The sequence below is a fragment of the Pimephales promelas genome, chromosome 3, assembly GCF_988280905.1.
Source record: "Pimephales promelas chromosome 3, fPimPro1.hap1.1, whole genome shotgun sequence".
Taxonomy (NCBI): domain Eukaryota; kingdom Metazoa; phylum Chordata; class Actinopteri; order Cypriniformes; family Leuciscidae; genus Pimephales; species Pimephales promelas.
In genome coordinates this window covers 2,003,700-2,031,068 of record NC_142771.1, presented here as the reverse complement: position 1 = coordinate 2,031,068, position 27,369 = coordinate 2,003,700, and the positions used below count along the sequence as shown (strand labels likewise).

The 27,369-nt window shown below is 41.0% G+C and overlaps 1 pseudogene across 1 annotated transcript; it reads right to left on the bottom strand.

The window, feature by feature from the left end:
• Positions 1-4,175: 4,175 nt before the first annotated feature.
• Positions 4,176-26,923, bottom strand: LOC120486099 (uncharacterized; annotated as a pseudogene). The gene is made up of 14 exons (XR_016150619.1): positions 26,488-26,923; positions 20,653-20,772; positions 20,410-20,478; positions 20,184-20,264; positions 20,027-20,077; positions 16,188-16,261; positions 15,759-15,777; positions 10,252-10,416; positions 9,999-10,064; positions 9,512-9,574; positions 6,207-6,287; positions 6,037-6,065; positions 5,114-5,182; positions 4,176-4,941 (listed from the first exon to the last, which is right to left on the bottom strand). The product of XR_016150619.1 is annotated as an uncharacterized LOC120486099 (transcript).
• Between the last annotated feature and the right edge of the window lie 446 nt (positions 26,924-27,369).

Here is a 27,369-nt window from a genome sequence, read left to right as displayed (position 1 = left end):
AACGAGACTTTTACGAAAAAGGAAATAAAGGAAAGAAATGAAAGTAAGGCGAGTCGGATGGCTTGACTGAGCTGAATTGTAACCCTGATCTTGATGGGTTATTCGTCTGCTGGTCGAATTTGGTCTAGTCGATGTAGATACATGCGAACACGCTCTTTGTTTCAGATATAAGCACGAACAGAACACTCTTGCTGGTTTTAGAGAGAGGCACGAACTTAACAGTTACAAACTGGAAAACACGAACAAAAAAATCTAACATGAACGGAACATGAGGACTTGTTCCTTTGTTTGAATCTTTAACTTAAACTCTAGTCCAACCTCCTAGAAACTTCTGGCCAATGAGGTAATGGCATGATTTAAGGAGGTGGATCTACTTCTTGCTTATCATAATTTATGCATGGTCTGTGAGCTGGTCTCCAGCACTTAGCAGAGAGACAAAATACTATAGTTTAAACCTTATGATTATTATAATCATAAAACAAAACCTTTTACGCAGATTTCAATCAAGCCATCTTTTGAATTAAGAGAATACGGTTCGTTTAAGAGTAAACGAGGCATTCACACTTCTAATGGTTGTATAACAATTACAAGAGTTAATAGTTAACAACAATTACATGATTATTATGTGATCTAAGCATAATAACACATGAAGTCTAGGAACAACAAGAATTATGATTGGTTATAAGTAGGGTTGGGTATCGAGAATCGAGTATCGATTGGAACCGAGACTAACTTTTTGTTTTTCCCGGAATCGTTCAAAAGTTAAAATTTCGATTCCTAGTTTCGATATTCACAGTCCGCCGAGCGTAAGAAGAAACCGCTGAACAACACCAACGAAGAAGCGTCTGCCGGAAGTGTTGGCATAACCACGCGAGTCGAACATGAGTACCTTACGTCGGCGATCCAAAGTGTGGCTTCACAGTATTTTTACAGAAGGATTATTTCCTTCAGAAAGACCGTTGGTTAGCAAGGTTAGCTAAACTTTTTTGACCCTGCCTCTTAAAAGAATCGGAATCGAGAATCGTTAGGAACCGGAATCGAAACAAGGAATCGGAATCAGAATCGTTCAAATTCAAACGATACCCAACCCTATAAGTCCAAAAATTGTTCTGTGGTGAGTTTATATGATTTTATGTGGGAGATCTCCGATCTCAACCGCAAGGTCACTGAGGGTTCAACTCGTAGGGGACGAGGAAAGGTGTTCTGTTGAACATCTCTGTCAGGGGATCAAAGGGGTCTTAGTTGTGAGCCTCTCGTTCCACCATTTTGGAGCCGATTTGTCTTAGTAAAACATTAACATATTGACACGTTTCTTCCTGTGGCATTCTGTTGCTATCTGCAGGACCATAAAAAGTTTTCGGAGGGGGGGGGTTTATTGTCCTTTTGGAGCAGACCCTTGGTGCCGTTCCGTGACTCTGTTGAAGCCATGTGAATTAATCCCATGAGAGATTAATTTGATTAAGTTGTGTTTGATTCGCCTCGATTCTCTACATTAAGATATTAATTAACACTATTAGTTAAACAAAAATTGTTATAATGGAATTAATCCACAATTACATATTTAATTAATAACATTTCATGTATGAACTAATACATTAACCTTTCAGACTCTTAATTAGTTCCTAATGTGGTAATCATTAATGAATAGTTTAAATAATCATTAGTTACACATTAATTCAGTATTATCTGTGCATTAGTTAAGCATGAATTAATGCACCCGTATTGTAAAGTGTTACCAATAAACTTTATAAAAGACCCAGATTTCTAACTTTCATTCCTGGGGATACCATGAATAATTTTACAAGGTTTAATGTAAGACTTTTGCCCATTTTTTTTTTTTGTGGAAAATACTGGTTAAAATCTGTAATAAGTCACTTTAACCACTAGATGGCTATAGAGATCCTAGGCCTATATAGGCTACTATTTGAATTACTGAAAGATATAGTTTCTAAAGTTGGATTCAGATCTAAATATTATAAAATCACAATTATAACAAAAATAAAATACTTTTTGTCAAAGTTTAGCATTTGTTTTTGTACTGAAGAAACCACAGTTTTTCAATAATGTTACATTATGATTAGAATCAAACCTGAACAACATGTTACAAAGAGAAATGTTGGAGTATTAAGATTTGATCATTTATTTCAGCTGAACAGCAGTAACAAATTAGCAGATAAAGCAGTAAAAATAAAATATTTGTAAAAATAAATAAAAGTAAATGGGCCTTGTTCCCACTGTGCAGGCTGGTGGTGGTGGTGTAATGGTGTGGGGATGTTTTCTGGACACACTTTAGTGCTGAAGTGATGATGTCACTTTGTGGGACAACTCAGAAGTTAGCAGCACATGGGTTCCCTCGATCGAAAAGCTATGCATTTTCACCATTAAAATTACGTAGAATTAAAGCAATTCTGAAGGTGAAATGGGGTCAAACACAGTATTAGTATGGTGTTCCTAATAATCCTTATATATATGAAGAGTTCAGATGCAAAAGCCTCTAAATGCCATTTGAAATTTTCTTCTTTAATGATGATTTTTATCAAACTTGTATATTTAAGTTCAGTGATTTCACTTAAATGGCAATGATAATTACCTATTAATTGTTATTTAAGTGAAATTACTGAACTTAAATATACAAGTTTGATAAAAATCATCATTAAAGAAGAAAATTTCAAATGGCATTTAGAGGCTTTTGCATCTGAACTCTTCAATATATGTATAATGTTTGATTCACTGACCATTTACACACATTTATTTGGGGTCAATAAAACATGATAAGGAATACATCAAGGATCTGCGATATAGACCATTTCACAAGATGTAAACAACACTGGTCCAGAAGCACTTCCTGTTTCAGTTTTTTAACACTACATAAAAGCTGGGATAAAATACAACCAACAGAACATTTAAAACTGAATCAAAAAGTTAAACAAACATCTTTAAGATGTTTTCTTTACATGTGAAATAAAGAAAACAGTTACAAACTGAAACAGGAAGTGCTTCTGGACCAGTGTTGTTTACATCTTGTGAAATGGTCTATATGGAAGTTCATTTTCTCTTGCAACATTGTTTTCATGTTCAGGTTCCCAGGTTCAGTCCAAACTGGGTTCAGAGATGACCAGTTGTGTGTGGGTGAGGATGTCAGTTCCTCTTCTTTCTTTCTTCTTTAACCACACATGTTTCTCTAATAGCGTGTGTGGTTAAACTAACTGAGCTCTCACACTCATCAGTAACATGTTCCCAGACCTCAACAGTGAGTTCATCGCTCTGAAAATACTACTGAAAATATGAAGTCACACTAGCTCCAATTAATTAGACTAAAGGTTATTAAAATAGTTCTGAAAGCACAAGAACTCCAAGAGGACAAAAGACAACAATTAGGCAGAAACGCGTGTGTGTTAGTTTGGCCATACTGGTTTTAGACATTTGGCGCTTTTCCACTGCATAGTACGGTACGGTTCGGCTCAGTAGCGAAGCGAAAACTGCGTACTGTACCGTACCATGCAGTGGAAAAGCACCACAAGTGAGCCGTACCGAACCGAACCATACTATGCAGTGGAAAAGCGCCTATTGAGAATTGAGAAAGCAATAATTCTATTGGTATATTTATAAAAAAATAAATAAAAAAAGATATACAGTGGTATGAATAAGTTTTGGCACCCATGCTAAAGTTTCCCAAAAAGAGGAATAAAAAATCATCTTTTGGATATTGATCCACACCTAGAGATTGGCATGGTTTTACTTCAGTTAGCCTAATAGCTGGTTTGATTTGCATTGAAAGATGATCTTATGGAAAGTACCCCATGCCAATCTCTAGGTGTGGTGGAAGGTGTGTGATGATGTGGGGATATTTTAATCCCAAAGGCCAAGGGAACTTTATCACGATGTATATTATCCTGGATCCATGAAATAACTGGCTTTTAAAAATAAAAATCTGCCTGACTCTATGGGAATTTAACATAGGGGTGCCCTGACTTATGCACCCTGTATTTTAAGGAAAAACATTTATTTATTTATGATACATTATTCATTCACAAAGAAAATTTGTGTCCTTAAAGGTTGGAGTTTTCCTCATTTTTCTAATTAAGGCATTAAGATCAATATCCAAAAGATGATTTTTTTTATTCCTCTTTTTAGGCAACTTTAGCATGGGTGCAAAACTTATTCATACCACTGTATGATACAGTTAAAAATTATTTAAAATAGTAAAAAGATGTTGCATTAGATAAACTTCTCATCTGGCAAAACTTCGATGTATTGTATTTTTCACAACACCCAGTTTTACCCTGAGATTTTCGATTACACTTGTTCTTTTGGCGCAATATAAATCTACTGGGTGTCTCTGATGGACCCGATTTCCCCCTAAAGTCGGACAGGGCGAGCTCTAGGACTGACTCACGGGGTAACCTCGGGTTCACAAACCCCCAAAACCCATTTGTCCAAACTGGGTTCAGAGATGACCAGTTGTGTGAGAGTTAAGATTCAGTTCCTCTTCTTTCTTTCTTCTTTAACCACACGTGTTTCTCTAATAGCATGTGTGGTCAAACTAACTGAGTTCTCACACACATCAGTAACATGTTCCCAGACCTCAACAGTGAGTTCATCGCTCTGAAAATACTACTGAAAATATATACCATTAGTCACACTAGCTCCATATCGCTAAATTAAAACTAGACCAAAGGTTATTAAAACAGTTCTGAAAGCGCTAGAACTCAAAGCCAGAACACAAAGAGGATAAAAGACAACAATTCACTACAATTAGTTTGTTAACATGTTAAAGAATGAGTTATATTAGATTGATATTCCTGTGCTGACGTGTGTTTTGTATAATTATTTGACTGGTGTGTTCTTGTTCACAGAGGCATAAAGTTCACTGCAGTTCTCCTGAGCTCCAGCTTTTGCTCCTCTGATGGAAGCATACGTCACTCTATCATCACAGCGAACCTGAATGAACATCACAGTCGTTTCAACCCACCATTATTACAGCATGTTGTCTGAGCTCAATTCATGAAGAACTGCATATCATCACACAAATCAAGAATAACTGAATATGAGAGGAAAACACAAACTATCATGTTGAGTGAAGCTGGACAACATCAAGGAAGTGTTCGCTCACCTTGTTCTTTTTGTTTTGTTTTTTACTGTACGCAGCGACTTCAGTATAAGTCACGTCATCTGTCTGCTCCTAAACATCAATGGAAATAAAATTAAAAATTAAATGCCATCCATCAATAATATTTTACTCGGGTTTTGCAGTAGCACAACAACACACACACTCAGGGTATGTTTACTCTAAAACATTATGCTTAAAAAAATAAGTTTTTCCTTTGAGTTTTCCGTGTACAGACGACACGATTGTCAAAATTATCCCCGTTCACACAGATCCGCGAAAACCACTAAACACTGTATTTTTCTGCCAGGCCACTAGATGGCGATGAAACACTATAGACTGAACATGTAATACGCATGTGCATGATGTTATCGTCTCCACAGATTCACGTTTTTGTTGTTTACATTTCAAAGATTTCAGGCACCCAAAACACTGTCGTGTAAATAAAAAGTTTTATGTTTTTGGTTGAAAGCGTTGTCGTGAACGTGTCGTTGAACGTTCCTCACGAAACTGATTTCAGACTTCTGCTACGGTTTAATAATTGACAACAAAATAGAGCGAACTTTGGTGAAAACTGAGAGAATATTTAATGACTACAATAGTAATTTATCGCTAGAAATGACACCACAAGCGGTAAAAGTTAATCAAAAATTTACATTTACACACAAACAGCCGCAACTTTCAGACGCCATCTTAATTTGTCAGTTTCACTTTATTTGGACGGTCCCTTTAACACATTCAGTTGACTATAAGTTACGTTGCACCTACATGTGGTAGCGAATCTATGTGCCTCATGAAATTTCCTAGTTTATGGAAATGTGGTGGTGTAGTCTGCTCTTTATCTTACTCTATTTTGTACATTAGTGTAATTTTTGCCCTTCCCCACCACATGAACATTAATAACTCATGGTTAAACCTGCAATACTTACCACAGAGTCACCAGACCCTCTTCTGTTGCCTGAAACAGAGTCACCAGTCCCTCTTCTGTTAACTGAAACATAATGTCACAGGAAAGTTTATGATCAAACACACAGTCTATAATGCAGATGACAATCAGTTTTTAAAATTTTGTCTGTTGTTACAAATATGAAAAACTCACCTGCTCTTTTTTTACGAATCACCCAGAGAATAAGAGCCAGAGCGAATGAAGCGGCAACAATCACAATCACAGCCACAAGCCCTGAGAGAGACATTATAAATAGAGACACATTCAGCAGGACTATATTACTGTTTAACCAAAAACATAAAAACAACTATAGCATAATTATCCATATTTATCATAAAGTAAATTGATGAATTTATATAAAGTTCAGTAAGTTTCTGTCAGATATTATTATAGTGATGGTCCTCTGAGATACTGTTGTTGCTTCATAGTTCAGCAGCTGTAAAGTGTTTATTATCTTAAAGCCTTAACTATAAATACAGCAACAACACAAACAATATCAGTAAATAAGAGTATATATTAAGAGTATACTCAATATAAGAGTGATATTAATAATAATTCAAGTTTTGCAGATTGTTTATATGTGCTGAAAGCCATCTGCACACCAATTGACTGTACCACACACGTTCACTAGTCGGGGTGTGACAAAATCTCGCGAGGGTAAAATGTGAAGAGATCTCATTGGACTTAAATGTGACGGGATCTCGTGGGACTAAAATGTGGTGAGATCTCACAAGACTAAAATGTGACAAGATTTCGCAATACTAAAATGTGACGAGATCTCACGAGAATAAAATGTGACGAGATCTCACGAGAATAAAATGTGACGAGATCTCGCGAGAATAAAATGTGACGAGATCTCACGAGAATAAAATGTGACGAGATCTCACTAGAATAAAATGTGACGAGACCTCGCTAGAATAAAATGTGTCGAGACCTCGCGAGAATAAAATGTGACGAGACCTCACGAGAGAAAAATGTGACGAGACCTCGCGAGAATAAAATGTGACGAGATCTCACGAGACAAAAATGTGATGAGACCTCGCGAGAATAAAATGTGACGAGACCTCGCGAGAATAAAATGTGACGAGACCTCGCGAGAATAAAATGTGACGAGACCTCGCGAGAATAAAATGTGATGAGATCTCGCGAGAATAAAATGTGACGAGATCTCACGAGAATAAAATGTGACGAGACCTCGCTAGAATAAAATGTGACGAGATCTCACGAGAAAAAATGTGACGAGACCTTGCGAGAAAAAAATGTGACGAGATCTCACGAGACTAAAATGTGACGAGACCTCGCGAGAATAAAATGTGATGAGATCTTGCAATACTAAAATGTGACGAGATCTCACGAGAAAAAATGTGACGAGACCTCGCGAGAATAAAATGTGACGAGACCTCGCGAGAATAAAATGTGATGAGATCTTGCAATACTAAAATGTTACGAGATCTCGCGAGAATAAAATGTGACAAGATATCGCAATACTAAAATGTGACGAGATCTCGTGAGAAAAAAATGTGACGAGATCTCACGAGACAAAAATGTGACGAGATCTCACGAGACAAAAATGTGACGAGACCTCGCGAGAATAAAATGTGATGAGATCTTGCAATACTAAAATGTGACGAGATCTCGCGAGAATAAAATGTGACGAGATCTCACGAGACAAAAATGTGACGAGATATCACGAGACAAAAATGTGACGAGACCTCGCGAGAATAAAATGTGATGAGATCTCTTGTCGAGTGAAAGTGGTCTTGTGATATCGCCTTGACGGAGTGCAAGGGTGGAATTAGCACAGAATATGCGCCTCTACATTCACATTACGACCGCGTCACTGCCTCCAAGATCGTTTTTGCTGTTTCTTTAAAAATAAAAACCATTGTAAACTATTGTAAACATCTGCTCTGCTCATCCAGCACGAGTCGCCAGAGAGGACTCACAGGGATACAACCACGTTCTGCCTTCCACAAGCAACAACTTATGATGTAAACAGGGAACTTCAGAACATTCTGATGAAACATATTGATTCATCATTCATGTGGGGAAAGATTGATATTCATAAAGAGCAGTCAGAACTCCTAAAGAATGATTTCAATGAACTTTTTGAAGCACTTAAAAGACTGAAAGTTCAGACATTCATCAGTGGACCACTCCCAGCAAGAGGAACAAACAGGTTTTCACGGTTGCTTGGGCTCAACACATGGCTGCAAAAAACCTGCAATATAAAAGGAGTGAACTTCATTGACAACTTCAATCTTTTCTGGAGTCAGAGGCAACTGTTTCAACGGGATGGCCACCACCCAAACAAACTCGGTTCAAGAGTACTAAAGGACTATATCTTCTTCTCCCTCAATCATCCTTCTGCAATGTGTGGCAATCCACTCAACCTGAATGGCACACACACACCTGGACACAGTATGAATGACCACAGGACTTCACGTCAACACCTGAATGGACATGCGGTTGACATACCACACAAGGACAATGATAACACCTCACAGACACAATTTCAGCAGAGCTCTGCCCACAATTCACCGCAGACAGACTGTGACATGCTAGAACTGCTCCAAGATTCAGATACCAGGGACAACTTTCTGGAAAAAGCGAGGGAACAGTTATCCCTCTCTCCAGCATTTCAACCAGGAAAAACTGGTGTATGCTGGAACTAAACTATCCCACTCTTTTGCTGCAAGCCCCCAGATGTCAACCAAAAAACGGCAGGCCTCACAACCACCAAAGCCTGTAGGCCCAGCTCACCCCCAAGCCCTCCTCCCCCCTCCTCTGAGAGCTCTTTGGCCTATGACACAGCACCAGACCCCATACCCTCCTCCGGCGGCTCGAGGTGAACCAAAAACAACTGATACTAGCTCTCAGTGATATGTATCGGGTCCCCGCTATGATAACAGTAACTTTCTTGAATGTTTACAAAACAAGCGGGAACCCAGTGTGTCTGAATCTTTCTCTATTGCTGTGCATAATAGAAAGTCTAAGGCCTTCAAAAGCCACACAGCAAACCCATCTAATCTGGTGCCTATTACATGCCAAACTAAGATTGCTGTGGGTACAAAAAGACTGTTAAGTTAGCGATTTTAAACATCCGCTCACTTAAAAATTAATAACTTCTGGTCAACGACTTAATAACCACATAAAACCTGGACTTTATGTTTCTAAATGAAACTTGCCTATAAGACAGTCCTCAATGGAACTTTACAGTTATGAGTGTCTGCAGAGCGGGTAAGAGAGGCGGGGGATTAGCTGCTCTTTTTAAATATGTTTATGAATGTAAGCAAATCACTCCCCTATTGTTTAGGACAGTCTGGATGAGAATGATGTATCTTTGACAATAACAATCAATATTTGTGATCAGCTGTTTGAACAACTTTAGAGAGGATTCAGATACTGATTCTGTAAACTCTATGAGTCGATCAAATGAGGATGATGTTCATACACACCTGGATTCAGAGATTTTGCTGTGGGAAGTCCTGTTACTGTAGTTGATGTAGTTGTAGTTACACCTATTAAAACAAGATGGAAATAGAAATATGTCATATTTTAATGCATGAACAGAATGTCAAGGCATTTATTTTCCAAAAATGAATCCACACGATCATTTGAATTTATCATGGGATGGCATGAGATACACTATCTGTATAATATTTATAATTAATTTGTATCAGACAACAGAAAGTACAAGTCATACTGTCCCAGTAAGCAAAAATTATTTCCAAAAGATGTCTTTTGGACATCATTGTGTTTAGTGGGGTATGTATTAAAATGGCATAGACTCACTGACAAATCTGACTTAAGAGATACTTTTTGTAGATAATATCTGTGATAATAAACCAGCCTGAGAGAGACAGTGCAAACCACTGAAGCGTGAGTGATGATGTGTGATCAGAAACTGATTCTCTGGATGATGAGGATGATGTTCATACACACCTGGATTCGGAGAGGTTGTTGTGGGACGTGTTGTTACTGTAGTTGAAGTAGTTGAAGTAGTCACAACTATTAAAAACAAGATGGAAAAAGAAATATGTCATATTTTAATGAATGAACACAATATATCCTTTGAGGTTTCAATACTGAATTGATGGAATTATCCGGCTGATTTTACTGTGGTGTGATCAAACCACTGAAGCGAGAGTGATGATGTGTGCCAGTGGTCATGTGATCATGAACCTTGTGCAGTAACCTTTTGTAACAGCTGTTTCTTGCTTGTTGTTGTTTGCTGTGGTGTCTGGAGTCAGAGCTGTTGCTGTAGTTCTGCTTGATGTCTTCTCAGAGTTTGATCTGCTGACTGGAGTCAGTGTTGTTGAAGAGACTGGAGCTGCAGAAGATGAATGTTCACACACATCACCTGTAGGACATTAACATCATATCTTCACATTGTGAAGATGCTTTCCAACAGGTTTTATCGTAGTTTTTGTACCAAGTCAAGTCAATGGAGTCGGACAAAACTACACTAAAACCTGTTGGAAAGCATCTTTTATAGCTATTTTTTGTGTGATTTGTGTATCAGTGAACACCCCAGACCACTCGGTGAGTTTCACGTCTTTGTAAACTAAAGTTTAATGCGTTTTATGAATGATTGTTTCAGTGCACATAGACGACCATTGTGTATGTGGGGGTGCTAACACAGAAAACTACAATTCTCGGGACAGCAGCATTTGTCCAAATTTCAATCTTAACCGTTTTATTTCATCAGAAACGATCTTAAAACAGGGCTTTAAGTGTAAAATACCGAACTAACCCTAGAGAGGTTCGTTTATAATAACAACTTAAACATTTTTAATGATGTAAGTAAAGAAAAAATATAATATGTAGCCTAATATAGTGGACATATTTAACAAAACGCTTCTCTCTATAGCTAATTTGTCTAGTCTGTATGATCATTAAATGGCTTTCGTGAGGTAAATGTAACGTTGACATGTTGTTCTCCAGCTGTTTTATGGACCTCTTTCCCCGGTTGATAAACACTGATCAAGAGTTTTTATTTAAAATTTTTAAATTATATATTTTTCAAAATGGCCTATTGATAATTCATGCTTATATTAGTAGTAAAGAAGAGTAACAGATGATCGGTTACGTGCCGCTTGAACTGAAGCGCTACTGAGATCTGTCACGACACACTTACAAGAGCCAAAACGCCATTTATTGATTGAATTTGGTAATAAAATGGACAGAATCTGAGCGCTGATCATTTGTTTTGTATTAAAGTAACCTGCTATGTCTTGTCTGTCGGTGTCAGTGTCCTCTTTGCTACATGATCATTCTCTGTGTGAGTAAATGGATGTGTGGTGAGAGTGTGTGGAAAGGGTCAACTGTGTGAGTCTCGCGCTCAATGCGTGACAGTTTACAGTAAAACTCGTCAGAACTCAGCGAATCACAACAAGTGTATCAGTGAAAACACTTATTTAAACAGCACACACACACACACACACACACACACACACACACACACACACACACACACACACACACACACAAACTCGACTGCACATCACATTTTTGACATTATTGGTCCTGCGGATTGGCCATCGGGAATACCGGGAACAATCCTGAACGGCCGGTCCAATTCAGGCCGAAAACCGGTCGGTGGTCAAAGAGTTAACGTTATATGAAGTAAAAATTAAAGGTACTGTATGGAGTTTTTAGCGGCCTCTAGCGGTGATGTTTCAGAATGCAACAAGAGCGCTCGTGCTCGTGTCCATGTCTGTGCTAGATCTCAAGAATGAGCATTCACTAGCGGCCACACGGAGACTTTCAACGCAACGGCGAAATCATCACACAACATGCTGAAAACTAATGTAAACTCCCACTGCAGGTACAATAATAGCCTACTTTTATCAGCTTGACGTTGAACTAATGCTCTGTGCTCGTACCATGATCATAATGTTACAATAAACTGCATTTAGCCGACATGTGATGTTATATAGCATAAGCCATTTCTCTAACTATTCGTGTATCTTTCACAGTCAGATATGTCAACACAGGTGAATGTATAATATGATAACGAAAACGGTTAGTGAAATAAACTGAACAGTTTCAGTGTATCAGTAAGATCGCAGGAAGTGACATTACTGTAGTGAACGTGTCTGGAAATGTGTATAAACAATATGGTAGTAGTGGATGAGTGACGTTAGTCAGTAGATCTAGTAAATAAAATAAGTTACATCCTAAACCACCGACTTTTTGTTATCCTGGAACATTCTTTCGTATTCATGTCATGTTTCATGCACGTTTTGGGGAGTTATCAGACTCCGTGTCGTCAGCTGAAGTGCCGTTGGTCACATGTTGAAATCAAAGGGGTTACTGTGTCCATTTCCTTTACTGTCTATGGGTCGCATAGGCTGTAGGATAGAGAGGCTCGGGAGCGTGCATGCACGTCACATCCGAAGGATTTCGCAGGGAATCCGACCCGGAGACCTCTCATATAAATATGAATATTGGCCTTCAGAGGTAATAGCAAAACCCGAAAAGTGGATCATTGCAATGTGTGATTACAACCCCTTCAAACACAGGCAATAAAAAGAGGATTCATTTTATAAAATAAGTCCCATATAGAACCTTTAATAAGTGAATCACCGGTATAAGAGAACAGCTTTAAATCCCCCCTCGTAAATCACTTGAGCTGATAATGTAATTAATGTATCTATTAATAGTTTAACAAACATTACATAAATGGCAAAACTGAAATTAATCTTAAACTTGCTTACATTTGAAAGCACATTGCCGTTATCACTCCGACTCCTAACGTCCGACATTTTCTATTTTTTGAACAAGCGATCAGGATTGGGGGTGATTTGAGAGCGTTAGGCTACACGCATCCTTTCCTGTGAATGGGATATTTCCCGAAATAAGGACTCACTCCTTGGTTGAAATTCTGAGGATCCTCCACATTCAAAGTCAGGGTATTTGTAAGACGTTGTGTTCGGAGTAAACTATGGAAATCTCATTTAAGTTATCTGGAGTCGTTTCAGAGGCCACAGACTCACGGAGCGATCGGGAATTCACAACTCACTCTTTATTCCCCAGTTGATCTCCTGTAACTCTCTGTCAGACACGATCAGCCGTCCACAGCGTTATTAACTAAACACAATTACTTTAAAAAGAGCATCAGACAGAAATAACCGGCATGGTGTGATCGAGGCGCACATACAAAAGCAGAGCATTCAACAGGGAGCGCGCAGCTCTTAAAGGGGCCACACCTTATTTCTACTCGCTACTTCTTGACTTTTTTTTTTAGGTCACAACTTTTGAATTTTTCAAAGTCTATAAAACTCGTCAAAACTCCACAAATCACAACAAGCGTATCGATGAGAACACTTGTCTAACAGAACACAGTTTATGTACTAATGACAAATTATTAAAAATAGTATGTTATTCTTTAAAAATAGTATTTTATCACATATCATGTTAACAAAAAAAAAAAAACTTGAATTAATAACTTTAAGCTTTGTAAACACATTTTGGGACATTTTTGTGCCTTAAACATCTCATCAAACGTTGCGGACCCAAATGGCACCAGTTTGGTAGAATGACTCGCATCAAATTTTTGACATTATTTTTGACATTATTGATACTGCTTTCAATCGTAATGCAACGGACTGGTCTACAGGACATAAATTAACCCTTTAAATAAAAGGGTTATTGGGCTGTTTACACTGAAACACACAATAGAAGAGCGTACACAGATACAGGAAATAGAAATGAACACAAAAGCTGCAGCTGCTGCACCCCCACTTCCTGTATCTCTGGTTTGATTAGGTTTATCCATAAATGTTAATGAATTAATTAATTATCAAACATGTATAACATGTAGTGAAGGCTGCCGTTATTCATGTGTGAATCCGTAATGACAGTCGTAGTTCAACAAAACTCTTCATTGATTCGGTCGTGCCTTTAATAATTATTAGTTCATGTTTAATTAAGTATTAATTCAGGTATTAGTGCATGATTATTCATGTAGCCTTATTGTAAAGTGTTACTCTTTGACACTATGTCCAGTATCAGGAATAATACAGTATGATCTGTGTGTATCAATACACAACTCTGAGATCACAACGTGAATGTGTGCAAGAATAAACTGAGCATGTTCAAATCAACTCTTTCCAGACTAATTCCACTAAATGTGTTTAGAGAAAATACAGATTTCTTTACCTGTGAGAAGTGAAGAGAGAATGATCAGTCCCAGCAGACACAGATCACACTGATCAGACATTTCTGCTTCTGTCCGTTTCTGTCTGTCTTCCTCTTTATTATATATAGTTACAGCTCCTCCTTTAAACATCATCAGCTCCTCCTCTTCATTATATATAAGTAGTTACAGCTCCTCCTCTTCATTATATATAGTTACAGCTCCTCCTCTTCATTATATAGTTACAGCTCCTCCTCCTCATTATATATAGCTACAGCTCCTCCTCTTCATTATATATAGTTACAGCTCCTCCTCTTCATTATATATATTTACAGCTCCTCCTCCTCATTATATATAGTTACAGCTCCTCCTCCTCATTATATATAGTTACAGCTCCTCCTCCTCATTATATATAGTTACAGCTCCTCCTCTTCATTATATATAGTTACAGCTCCTCCTCTTCATTATATATAGTTACAGCTCCTCCTCCTCATTATATATAGTTACAGCTCCTCCTCTTCATTATATATAGTTACAGCTCCTCCTCATCATTATATATAGTTACAGCTCCTCCTCCTCATTATATATAGTTACAGCTCCTCCTCTTCATTATATATAGTTACAGCTCCTCCTCATCATTATATATAGTTACAGCTCCTCCTCCTCATTATATATAGTTACAGCTCCTCCTCTTCATTATATATAGTTACAGCTCCTCCTCTTCATTATATATAGTTACAGCTCCTCCTCTTCATTATATATAGTTACAGCTCCTCCTCCTCATTATATATAGTTACAGCTCCTCCTCTTCATTATATATAGTTACAGCTCCTCCTCTTCATTATATATAGTTACAGCTCCTCCTCCTCATTATATATAGTTACAGCTCCTCCTCTTCATTATATACAGTTACAGCTCCTCCTCCAACAGATAAGTTATTATCTGTGACCATTTCATTTACAATAACCGCCTTAGGTGTGAGCGATCTAATGTTTAGAAGACCTAGCTTTAGAAATTGTTTTTGTTCACCGATATTTAGATTTTCTGGTTAAGATTTTTGCTAGATCCTGCACTAGATTTATTGTTTGGCTTCACTAAACGAGGAATAGACACAGTTTCTATATAATGTTCCACACTATGCATATTAGGTAAGTTTGGGCCGCAAAGGCTGTGATTTGGACTTTGACTTACTAGTCATCTGGTGCGTAACGTCTTGGAGATGTTGTCCGACAGAACAGCCGCTCCGATTCTGCTGGGGTGAAGGCCATCAGCACGATACAGCCTCGGTCTCTCCCAAAACAGATGCCAATTATTTACAAAGAGCAGCTTCTGTTAATTACACAATGACATTAACCATTCATTTAATGCAAATAGTCTACTGAACCTTTCCTGTAATTGTCTGTACGTGGGAAGCGGTCCAGACACGATGATCGCTGCTTTAGGCGCTGTGCTGCGTACCGTCTTGATCAGGCTCCTGTAGTCCTTCTTCAGAACCTCCGTCTGCCGCAGCCTGATGTCGTTCGCTCCCGCGTGCAGCACAACAGCTACGACGCGCTCGTCACCGTTCAGGATCTCGGGAACCTGTGCAGCGACATCGAGAACACGAGCACCAGGAAAGCAGTGAGTGCGCACCTTACCTTTCCCCGAAGTAGTAGCGCGGACGTGACGGACCATGGATGTGCCGATGATCACGGCGTCGTCGCGTTCCGGCTCGCGAAGAGGGGAGAAGCGGTTCCGGGTGGAGATCTCGAAGACCGGGAGGGGCGGAGAGGCAGCTCTGGTCCTGGCTCGTGTCTTCCGCTGTGTGATCCACGGTCCATGTTGCTGTTTTGGTGCCGGAGTGAATGAAGCCCGAGATGATCGCGTCCTCCTGGGCAGAGGAACATACGGAGTAGACGAAGTCGGAGTCAAAGAGTTAACGTTACTAACCACTGATTTGCGCGTGATGCTTCAAGCGTTGAGCGCCGATCCAACAACTCGGTTTGCTTCACCAGCAGACCACGGATCTGTTTCTCAACGTATTCCAGCTCCTGCTTCACCGTGAAGAGCTCGAACGTGTCCTCACCTGCACTCAGAGGTAATGTTAGACACGCATCTGATGTGTTCGCCATTATAACAGATGAACAGTAAGTTAGTAGTGATACTACAACTATCACTACTAATTTAGGACTGAAATGCCGGAAATAACCAGGATTCAGTGAAACGGGTGTAAAATGAGACGGCCAATAGGCCACGCGTGGAATGCTAGCGGGCTAAAGGCTAGTAGCCGGGATTCGGAAGGTTGGATATAAGTAGCGATATCAAAGCAATCCAATTGTTTTTTATAACGAATAGTATCGAGGATAAGTTCACATGATATAAAAATAGAAAGTGCTTGTTTATAAATAAGCGGTAAAGAAGAAAATCAAGGATTAGTGAAGAAATTCTCCGGAGCTACAAACACAAACATGAGTTGTGTGCTTATAAATTTAAAATGTATTTAAATGAAATCGAAAAGAAGCAGAGTGGTGTTTTATAATCGTTTTATAATATAATTAGTTTTATTGTTGCCTAGAATGTACATACACAGATAACCGGAGTAGCAGAGCGAGGGGAAAACATTTAAAAAATATATTTTTTCTTTTATTTCAGACCTGATGGAAGAGAGCGAGGAGAGAGAAGAACTGAGTGAAGTGGAGGAGGAACATCATGTCCAACCTGGAGGAAAACCTTTGAGTCGCTCAAAGACTAAACAGACTTTTTTGAAGAAAAGAAGAGCCGAGAAATCTTTCATTTGCACTCAGTGTGGGAAGAGTTACACAACCAAATGTAGTCTTGAGATTCACATGAGAGTTCATACTGGGGAGAAGCCGTTTAAGTGTGATCAATGCGGGAAGAGTTTCACACACAAACAAAATCTTGAGCATCACATGAGGATCCACACTGGAGAGAAGCCGTTCACATGTGATCAATGTGAAAAGATCACCACATCACCACAGTCTGAAATCACGGTAAGTAGTTTATTTTCATGTGCTTAGTAACAAATTCTCTTTTGTGTAAGTTAGCCACACATCACCCTAAAGCCAAATCTCTCCTCTCCCCCTATAATGCTGGAGAGGAATGAAACCCCGCTACTCGTCTGAGCTGTGCATCGCAAACAGTTTATCAGCTCAGAGCAATACGACAGGGTTTACTCGGGTTTGCCGATCTCAATCACAAAACAGCATTAATACACAGAGCTGGGAGATTCATTGAAAAAGCTTTTTAAAGGGATATTTCCATTTTCCATTTGAATTCTTCAATAGTCTAGCGGGTTTTATTCCGCACTCATATAGTTGTTTTTGTTTTGTTTTGATTTTTTCTGTTATGAATGACTTCAGTAGTGAGACTCCAAATGAAATCCAAATTTCTATGAAATTCTGTTTTAAAGCCAAAGTGAAGTCGGGCTGCAGCTATCGATTATTGTAGTAATACTCAATTTTACCAATTATCCCACAGATAAGTCGAGTGATCCACGTGAAACAACAGCCTTTAAAATACAAATATTTAATAACAAGCAATAATTGGTTCAAATAAACTATCAAAGTAATAATTTGGCTTTTATTAAACAACAAATGAATTACACGATCAAAGACATGTTTTAAATATGTGATTACCGTTATTACTAAGGCCGTGTGTCCACCAAAGCATTTTTTCACGCACCTGGCGACTGCCGTATTTTTCCAATTGTTTTCAATGGGAGCGCCGTGTTTTTAAACGCCGTGATCGTAATGAGGCGCTGACCTTTTTTTTTCACGCTAAAGCACTGAGTGTCCGCCGTTTTTACTGGTCGCCCACAGTTGAAAAAAATTAAACTTTGGGGAAAACGCAGCGCTCATCATTTACACCGCCGTCCAATCACAGTGGAGGAGGGGCGGGGCTAATACCACACCGACCAACTGTCACAACAATCTTTCTGTACAACGACGTCAACCAGCAGAGCTAACCGAACAAAATACATTTTTAGTATGAAACAAATTATCTGCGAAATCGGTTTCAAGTAAACTGTGCTGCGGATATTCTGTATCATAGCAACGAAACGTCTCAACGGAAAAACGTTCACAGCGAAGCGTATTCAGTTTTTAATTCAAATTTACGAACGCGTTTTTTCGTGTTCGTCAGTCTAAAAATTCGTCATGCACAGAAACCTTGCACACTGAGTCCGATGGGTATTTATTAAACCTTTGCGGAAAAAAACGCACAAAAATACAAAATGGATTCGTCAAGCAGTGAGGATGATTTTGTTGCCCTCTTATTGAAAAGAGAAGAAAGAGAAAATATTGGGTCCATCCAATCCTGAAAATGCTCCGAGGAAGGAGAGTTCATCTTCCTTATCAAGGAGTCGCGAATTTATCCCGAGATCTTCAAAATTTACTTCAGAATGTCAGTGAAACAGTTTGATGCTTTGCTAGCCAATTTCAGTGAACCAATCGATCCTGAACAGAGACTGGCAGTATGTCTAAGCCAGGTATGGACACACACACACACACACACACACACACACACACACACACACACACACACACACACACACACACACAGCCCGGTGGAAGAGCTGGGCAGACAGAACAGCTGTATCTACAGGTTATTGTACCCAAATAATACAGTAGTTACCGAATTGGCTGCTCAATCACACCTTAATCGATCCGAAATTTTGGGGAGGTTTCCTTTTCTAACCCGATCGAGAGAACATAAATACTTGATCGAACTGAACACCGAAACTGAAAGGACTGCGCATCTGCGATGATGTGCGGATCGCCGAGTTCCCCCCGGCCCTGAATTGTCAAAAAACTTTTCAAAATGCTGGCTGTGGATGCGAAAAACGCAGAAAATCGAACCTGATCCGACGCCGACGTAACGTGAGGTCGCTTTTTTTTAACGCGCGAAAATTTCAGATGCGAATTTCGGACTCAGCGTGCAACGGCCTTCAGTCTGAAATACTGATTATTCCTTTCACATCACGTCTGTTAGAAATGCAACTTGTTTGTTTTTAGCAGAACTGCCCGAGATCACGCCAGTGATCCAGAACCTGCAGAATGAAACACACTGAAGACACTGAAGAACAAGAGGTTGGTGTTTATATCATTATAATTGTATCTACAGCTTGTTGTTATTGTCCAATTTTATTGTCTGCGTTTATTGTCTGTTCGTGACACTTTACTTGAAGGGGTGTGCATAAGACTGACACGACACCCTTCATAACCATGACATGACATGTGTCTTGAACATGAAGTAAGGTTTTATGACAACTGTCATTAAGTCTTTCACTCAATAATGACATTTTTAATGCAAATATGGAATTGTTTAAGAAGTCTTTATCATGAAAACCACAAATGCACAACCCCCAGAAGTGTTGTTGACATCATGATCACACTTCATCTATATTTACACAGCAAAAACTCCAGAGTTAAAATAACTCTCCTGAGAATTCATTTTAGACCACACTAAAAACTGTTAAAACAAAGGTACATTAAAATCTCAATCTCATGAGCCCAACTTAAACACTGATCACTATAATGGTGACTTAAAGGTACAATATGTAGGATTTTTGCAGTAAAATATCCAAAAACGAGAAAATTGCGATGGTAACCAAGGAAACGGGGCGTGTGAGCAGGGCTGAGGGAGTTTCCAGTCAATGGCGTCATATCCACGTTACCCTCAGTTTCTGCTCAGACAACCACAGTAACCATGGCGACAGACGTGGAGAAATGGAGGAAGAGTTTTTTATCTGAGAAGAAAAAAATAAAACAAACTCAGTTTTTGCTATTGTAAATATTGTTGCAGATTTGCTCACAACTCACCAGTTTTTATTGTTGTATTGCAGGCATCTCTATTTCCTCCGGGTGTCTCGAGTTCTTCCTCCCTGCAAAATAAAAGCATTGCCTGACCTCTGGTGTGTGTTTATCATGATTGCAGATGTTCAGATCAGACGAGTGTGAATCTTCAGAGTGTGTGCGGCTCAAACTCACCAGCTCTTCTTGCACAGATGATCTGAAGAAGAATCACAGTAGGAGCAGCAAACACTGCCATCTCAACAATACTCACAATCACTGCAGGAAACATGAGAGGAAGAAGAGAAACTGGACATGACTGAAGTCAAGGGTCTTCATCTATCAACAGTTATTGATGAAGCATTTACAGACGGACTGATAGTGTAATGTTAGAAAGCTGTCCGTCTAAATCAACGTGTCGTACCTCTGTATAATAATCCAGTGGTTCCTGTGGGATGTGTTGTTACTGTAGTTGATGTAGTTGTAGTCACAACTATTAAAAACAAGATGGAAATAGAAATATGTCATATTTTAATGCATGTACACAATATATCCTTTGAGGTTTCAATACTGAATTGATGTAATTATCCGGCTGATTTTACTGTGGTGTGATCAAACCACTGAAGCGAGAGTGATGATGTGTGCCAGTGGTCATGTGATCATGAACCTTGTGTAGGAGCTGTTGCTGTAGTTCTGCTTGATGTCTTCTCAGAGTTTGATCTGCTGACTGGAGTCAGTGTTGTTGAAGAGACTGGAGCTGCAGAAGATGAATGTTCACACACATCACCTGTAGGACATTAACATCATATCTTCACATTGTGAAGATGCTTTCCAACAGGTTTTATCTTAGTTTTTGTAGCAAGTCAAGTCAATGGAGTCGGACAAAACTACGCTAAAACCTGTTGGAAAGCATCTTTTATAGCTATTTTTTGTGTGATTTGTGTATCAATGTACACCCCAGACCACTCGGTGAGTTTCACGTCTTTGTAAAATAAAGTTTAATGTGTTTTATGAATGATTGTTCCAGTGCACATAGACAACCATTGTGTAGGTGGGGGTGCTAACACAGAAAACTACAATTCTCGGGACAGCAAAATTTGTCCAAATTTAAGTGTAAAATACCGAACTAACCCTAGAGAGGTTTGTTTTATAATAACAACTTAAAACTATTTTAATGATATAAGTAAAGTAAAAATATAATATGTAGCCTAATATAGTGGACATATTTAACAAAACGCTTCTCTCTATAGCTAATTTGTCTAGCCTGTATGATCATTAAATGGCTTTCGTGAGGTAAATGTAACGTTGACATGTTGTTCTCCAGCTGTTTTATGGACCTCTTTCCCCGGTTGATAAACACTGATCAAGAGTTTTATTTCAAATTTTTTAAATAGATATTTTTCAAAATGGCTTATTGATAATTCGTGCTTATATTAGTAGTAAAGAAGAGTAACAGATGATCGGTTACGTGCCGCTTGAAATGAAGCGCTACTGAGATCTGTCACGACACACTTACAAGAGCCAAAACGCCATTTATTGATTGAATTTGGTAATAAAATGGACAGAATCTGAGCGCTGATCATTTGTTTTGTATTAAAGTAACCTGCTATGTCTTGTCTGTCGGTGTCAGTGTCCTCTTTGCTACATGATCATTCTCTGTGTGAGTAAATGGATGTGTGGTGAGAGTGTGTGGAAAGGGTCAACTGTGTGAGTCTCGCGCTCAATGCGTGACAGTTTACAGTAAAACTCGTCAGAACTCAGCGAATCACAACAAGTGTATCGGTGAAAACACTTATTTAAACAGCACACACTCTTAGCTGTCCATCGCATTCGATGATGACACTTGCTCCAGGGGTGGGGGTAGGAGGGGGGTTGGGTTCAGCGACCTTGCCGCTGGTGCCACTTCTCGTGGGCATTGAGTCCGATCCTTGAGCCGCACACTCGTCCGCAGATGGAGCAAGGGAAACCAGATGCCAGGGGGGTGCCAGCCACCCACTGATGTCTCTTGATGCGCCTCTCGGATCGTCGGTCTTGGTTGGTTTGGTGTATTTGTGAGACTGCAGAGGCACAGGTGACCTGCCAAGCCGATCTGTCGAGTGCCAGAGATTCAAGCTGCGTAAGGGGGATGTTCGCTCGCTTTAGGATGTCCCTGGTGTAGTCCTTATAGCGCCGCTTTTGCCCTCCAGCAGTCCGCTTTGCACCCATTAGTTGACCATAGAGGACCTGGCGGGGCAAGCGATGTTCAGGCATACGTATGGTGTGCCCGATCCAGCGCAGATGTTTTTTGGCCACAGCTGCTTCCATACAGATCGAGTTAGTGTTACTTAGGATGACTGTATGCAACGGATATGGAATGCCTCTAAGGTGGTGATGTGCTGGCGGTATGGGGCCCATGACTCTGCCCCGTAAAGCAGAGTGGTAAGACACACCGCATTGTAAACTGCAACCTTGGTACTAATCTTCAGGTTACGGTTTTCAAAAACCCTGCTGCGTAGGCGTCCAAAAGATGATGAGGCTTTATTTATCCGGGTGTGTATTTCTACATCAAGGGAGCAGCATGAGGACAGAGTGGAACCAAGGTAGGTGAAGTGGTCCACTGTTTTAAGTGGAACACCATTTATGTGAAAACTGGGGGATGTGGAAGCGGGGGTGGTGAGATGGAACATGACCTCGGTTTTTTGGGTGTTGACCTGTAGGCCAAAGGATTGGTACAGACTAGATATTGTGTTAAGGGCATTCTGCATAGAGTCCGGGCTGTGAGCTAAGACAGCACAGTCATCAGCATACTGAAGCTCACAGATTTTGCGTGTTGTTGTCTTTGTACGGGCCTGAAGCCGACGGATGTTGAAAAGGCTTCCGTCAAGTCTGTATTCCATATGGACACCGTCTTCATGTCCCATTACACGGTGGAAGAGGCAGGTGATGGCAGAGAGGAGAATATTAAAGAGCACTGGAGCCAAGACACAGCCTTGCTTCACCCCAACATTTACCTCGAAAGAATCTGATTGGAGTTCTCCCATAAGGACTCTGGCTTGCATCCCATCATGTAGCTGCTTTAGGATGGTGAGAAACTTGGGTGGAACCCCAAGTTTGGAGAGGTGTTTCCAGAGCAGTTCACGGTTGATGGTATCAAAAGCTTTGCTGAGGTCGATGAAGGCGACGTAAAGGTCTTTGTGCTGTTCTCGGCTCTTTTCCATCAGCTGCCTCAAGACAAAAACCATGTCTGTTGTGGATCTGGTTTTCCGGAAGCCACACTGGGTTTCCGGAAGCACCGTTTCCGAGATGTGCTCAACCAATCTGCTGAGCATGATCTTGGCCAGGACTTTCCCTGCAATGGATAGAAGAGATATCCCGCGGCTGTTGCCGCAGACTGCTCGGTCTCCTTTCTGTTTGAAAATGACCACAATGTTAGCATCCTTCCAGTCTTGTGGGAGGGTCCCATGTTCCCAGATGTTTTGGATCAGGAGGTGCAAGCGACGCGTGAGGATGTATCCCCCGTGTTTGAAAACCTCTGCAGGGATTCCATCGGGTCCAGGGCTTTTGTTGTTCTTCAGCCCTGCAATGGCTTGTCGGAGTTCTGAGTAGAGTGGTGGGGTGTCCAGGTGTATGGTGGGTGGCAGGTCTGGAAGATTATCCAGAATATGTAGGTCAACAGGGTTGATGTGGTTGAGGAGATTTTCAAAATGATTTGCCCAACGGGCAATGATCTCGTGGCGGTCCTTGAAGAGCTTGGCGCCATCAACTGATCGGACTGGGGCAACTGCCCGCTTCCTGGGGCCGTACAGTGCTTTGATGGCATCATAAAAGCCTTGAATATTATTGCAATCTGCCAGGTTCTGGATTTCTTGTGCCTTTTGTACCCACCAGGTGTCCTCCATAGATCTGAGGGCTCGCTGGGTTGCTGTTCTTGCAGCATTGAAGGTGGCTTTAAGGGTGGGAGATCCGGGGCAGGACAGGAGAGCTTTGTGGGCCTCATGCTTAGTTTTTAGGAGTGATTGTATCTCAGCTGAGTTACAGTCAAACCAGTCCTGATGGTGTTTCCTTGATTGGCCTAGTGCCTCTGAGGCTGCGCTGTGAATAGCCTGGCACATAGCTGGCCAGTCGGTTGATTCCTCAGGGATCTTGTTGAGGTTTTCAGCAAGGAGCCGTCGGAGGTTGTCTTTGGTGGTGAGGCTATTCAGCGCTGTGCAGTTGAGTTTCTTGTTAGGAGCTGTCCTTGGGCCACGGGGGTGAATGCTCATGAGTAGTTTGGATCTGACCATGCGGTGGTCAGTCCAGCACTCAGCTCCGCGCATAACACGGGTGATGAGGACATCCTGTCTGTCCTTTTGACGGACAATCACATAGTCAAGAAGATGCCAGTGTTTTGAGCGGGGATGCTGCCAGGTGGTCTTAAGCCTGTTCTTCATCTGGAAGATGGTGTTAGTAATGACTAGCTGGTGCTCCGCACAGAGGGAGAGGAGTCTGAGCCCGTTGTGGTTCATTTTTCCCACACCATGCTGGGCAATGACTTTGCTCCATACCAGGTGCCCCGTGCCCACTCTAGCATTGAAATCTCCCATGAGTATGAGCTTGTCTGTAGCCGGTATTTTCTGTAAGATGGCATCAAGAGCTCTGTAGAAATCCTCTTTGACGTTGTGCTCGGCATCAAGTGTTGGAGCATATGCACTGATGAGAGTGGCGAAGCGTTCCTTTGCCAGGGGAATGCGCCATGTCATCAGTCTTTCATTGATGCCGATGGGGGATTCCGGAATGCACTGCAGCAGTTTAGACTTTACAGCAAAGCCAACTCCATGGTTACGGCGAGTGCCTTCGGGGACCCCCTTCCAGAAGAAGGTATACCCAGCACCAACCTCTGTCAGGGAGTCCTCCCCATGTAGTCTGGTCTCACTGAGCGCTGCTATGTCGATGTTATATCTTGCGAGCTCCAGGGCCACCAGTGCTGTCCTGCGATGGGGCCTATCAGGAGTTTCGGTCAGGTCCAGCAGTGAGCGAACGTTCCACGAAGCAATGCTTAACTTTTTTTTCACTTTGAGTTTTCGACCGCAAAAGGGGGATGCTCCGACGGTTGCGGCTTACCGTCCGGAGTATGAGGAGCAGACAATTTTTGGACCACCTTTTCCAGGTCCTTCCCCATTCCAGGGGTGAGCAGTGTGGAGCTGCTCAGTCACAGTGGAAGCTGCCGAAAAGACGCACTGCTCCATCCTGCAGTCCTAACGACCATCACTCCATTGCCGCCTGTGTGCATGGTTTGGTTAGACACTCCCAGCCACATCCTTGGCCTGTGTCCACCACCATTCCACATCGCCACAGGACTTTGGTGGGGGGGGGGGGGGGGCAAGAAGCTTGCGCATAGGTGAGGATTAAGGTGAGGGTGTGGGTGCGCAGACCTCACTCCCACCATCTTCACTCCTACCAGATGACTTCCAGTGGCACGAGAGAACCCATGACGACCTTTGACTGGCAGGAGTTGCAGGGGGCTGCCGGTGATCCGGTCATTTGGACTCCGCCTTTGCCTGTCCCCAGGTGCAGGTTTGTCATCGGGGTTTGCTCCCCTAGCCACTACACCCTCCTGGGTTAACCCACGTGGCCTGGGTTTGCCTTCTTCCGCCTTTCCAGCCGTTGTGGTGGTTCTCACATCACCATCTTCCGCCTGCGCCGTCGTTGAGGTCTTCACTGTTTACCCATAGCTGGGGCTATTTGCCCATAACTGGGACAGTGGTTAACGGGAATCAGGGCATTTCCATACACCGATGGGCCTGCATGCCGCGTCTCTGGGGCCCACTGCTGCTCCGAGATCCCGTACAACTTAGCCTGGAACCTCAAAGGGACCAGTTACCATGTGTGCCGCGAGGAGGCGTGTACGAGATCTTGGCAGTGGAGAGGCTATGTACCGGCTGAGGAGGCTTACACACTCGGCTCCTCTTTTCACCCCTGAAAACAGAGGGCTATCCGGTGGCAGTAGCTGAAAGCAGAAAGGCAAGCAGAGGCAGCATGCAGCATGCACTAACTACAAGCATTCCTACTCCAACACTGCTGCACTGACGCATCACACGCCCTGTGTGTATTCACACACACACACACACAGCACACACACACAGCACACACACACACACACACAAACTCGACTGCACATCACATTTTTGACATTATTGGTCCTGCTTTCAATCGTAATGCAACGGACCTGTCTAATAATTTTATATGATTTATATGAGAGTGAAACACAGTTGAGCTGCTTCCCATAAACCTTCAGCTTTCCTGAATGAAGGACATTATTAAGCCGTATAACTCCTAAAGCTGAACTCCTACATGGGTCATACTAGGCTTTAATAGACTCTTCTGATTTATGCAATTTATCATGTGTGAAATATATCGTGACTTTTAAGGATTTTTATGCAGTTCATGACTTTGACCACTAATATTTTACAATTGAAGTCATCATAAAGAGTAGAGCCAGTCTGTGGAAGTTTTCTCAAATCTGTCTTCTAACAGTGTTTCTCACCTGAATACTTGACAGTGTATGTGACTGACGTCTGGAGTTGATTTCTGCGAGTAAGCTGACATCTCCACTGTCTGTTGTTATCTTCATTCAGGAGTGTTGTAGTCAGAGTGATGATGATGATACAGCGATATTGATATGATGATGATGATGATGATGATGATGATGATGATGATGATATCTGATATCTGGAGTCTGTCTTCAGATCAACACCAGCCTGATTCACCCACAACAGCTCAACTCCCTCAGAACGAACCCAATAATCACAGGAGAGTCCAGGATATGAATACAACTGACAGGAGAGAGTCACAGAGCAGCCTGGACTGATCTCAGTCTGTGAGGATGAAGATGATGATGATGATGATGGAGACACTGAAACTGAACACAAGACACAAATCACAGACTCTTCAATCATCATCTGAGTTTAATAAAGAATCTGCCCTTTTTAAATTGACCATATAATCATAAACTTACCATGAAGAACATTCAGATAAACACGTACATCAGTTTCTGGTTGGTGATATAGTCCGTGCACATATTGTCTGCAGCTGTATAATCCATAATCTTCTTCTGTGACGTTCTTGATGTTCAGAGAGCAGTCAGACTCCAGACTCAGTCTCTCATGTCTCTCTGTGTCTTTATTCTTTACCCCTAAATTAATCAATTCAACTGTTGAATGTCTGAAGCTGTTATAGATCCATGATGTTGATTTGCAGTCAGAAAGAGCATTATTACAGGACAGACGGACATCTACACCAGAACTGATGAACACATGATCATCATCCACTCCACTGGTGCCTGAAACACAGTAGATCTCAGTGATCATTATGATATTTATTAATAAATTAAACCATAAACCATACCAGTATAACAAGCAGAAGATTA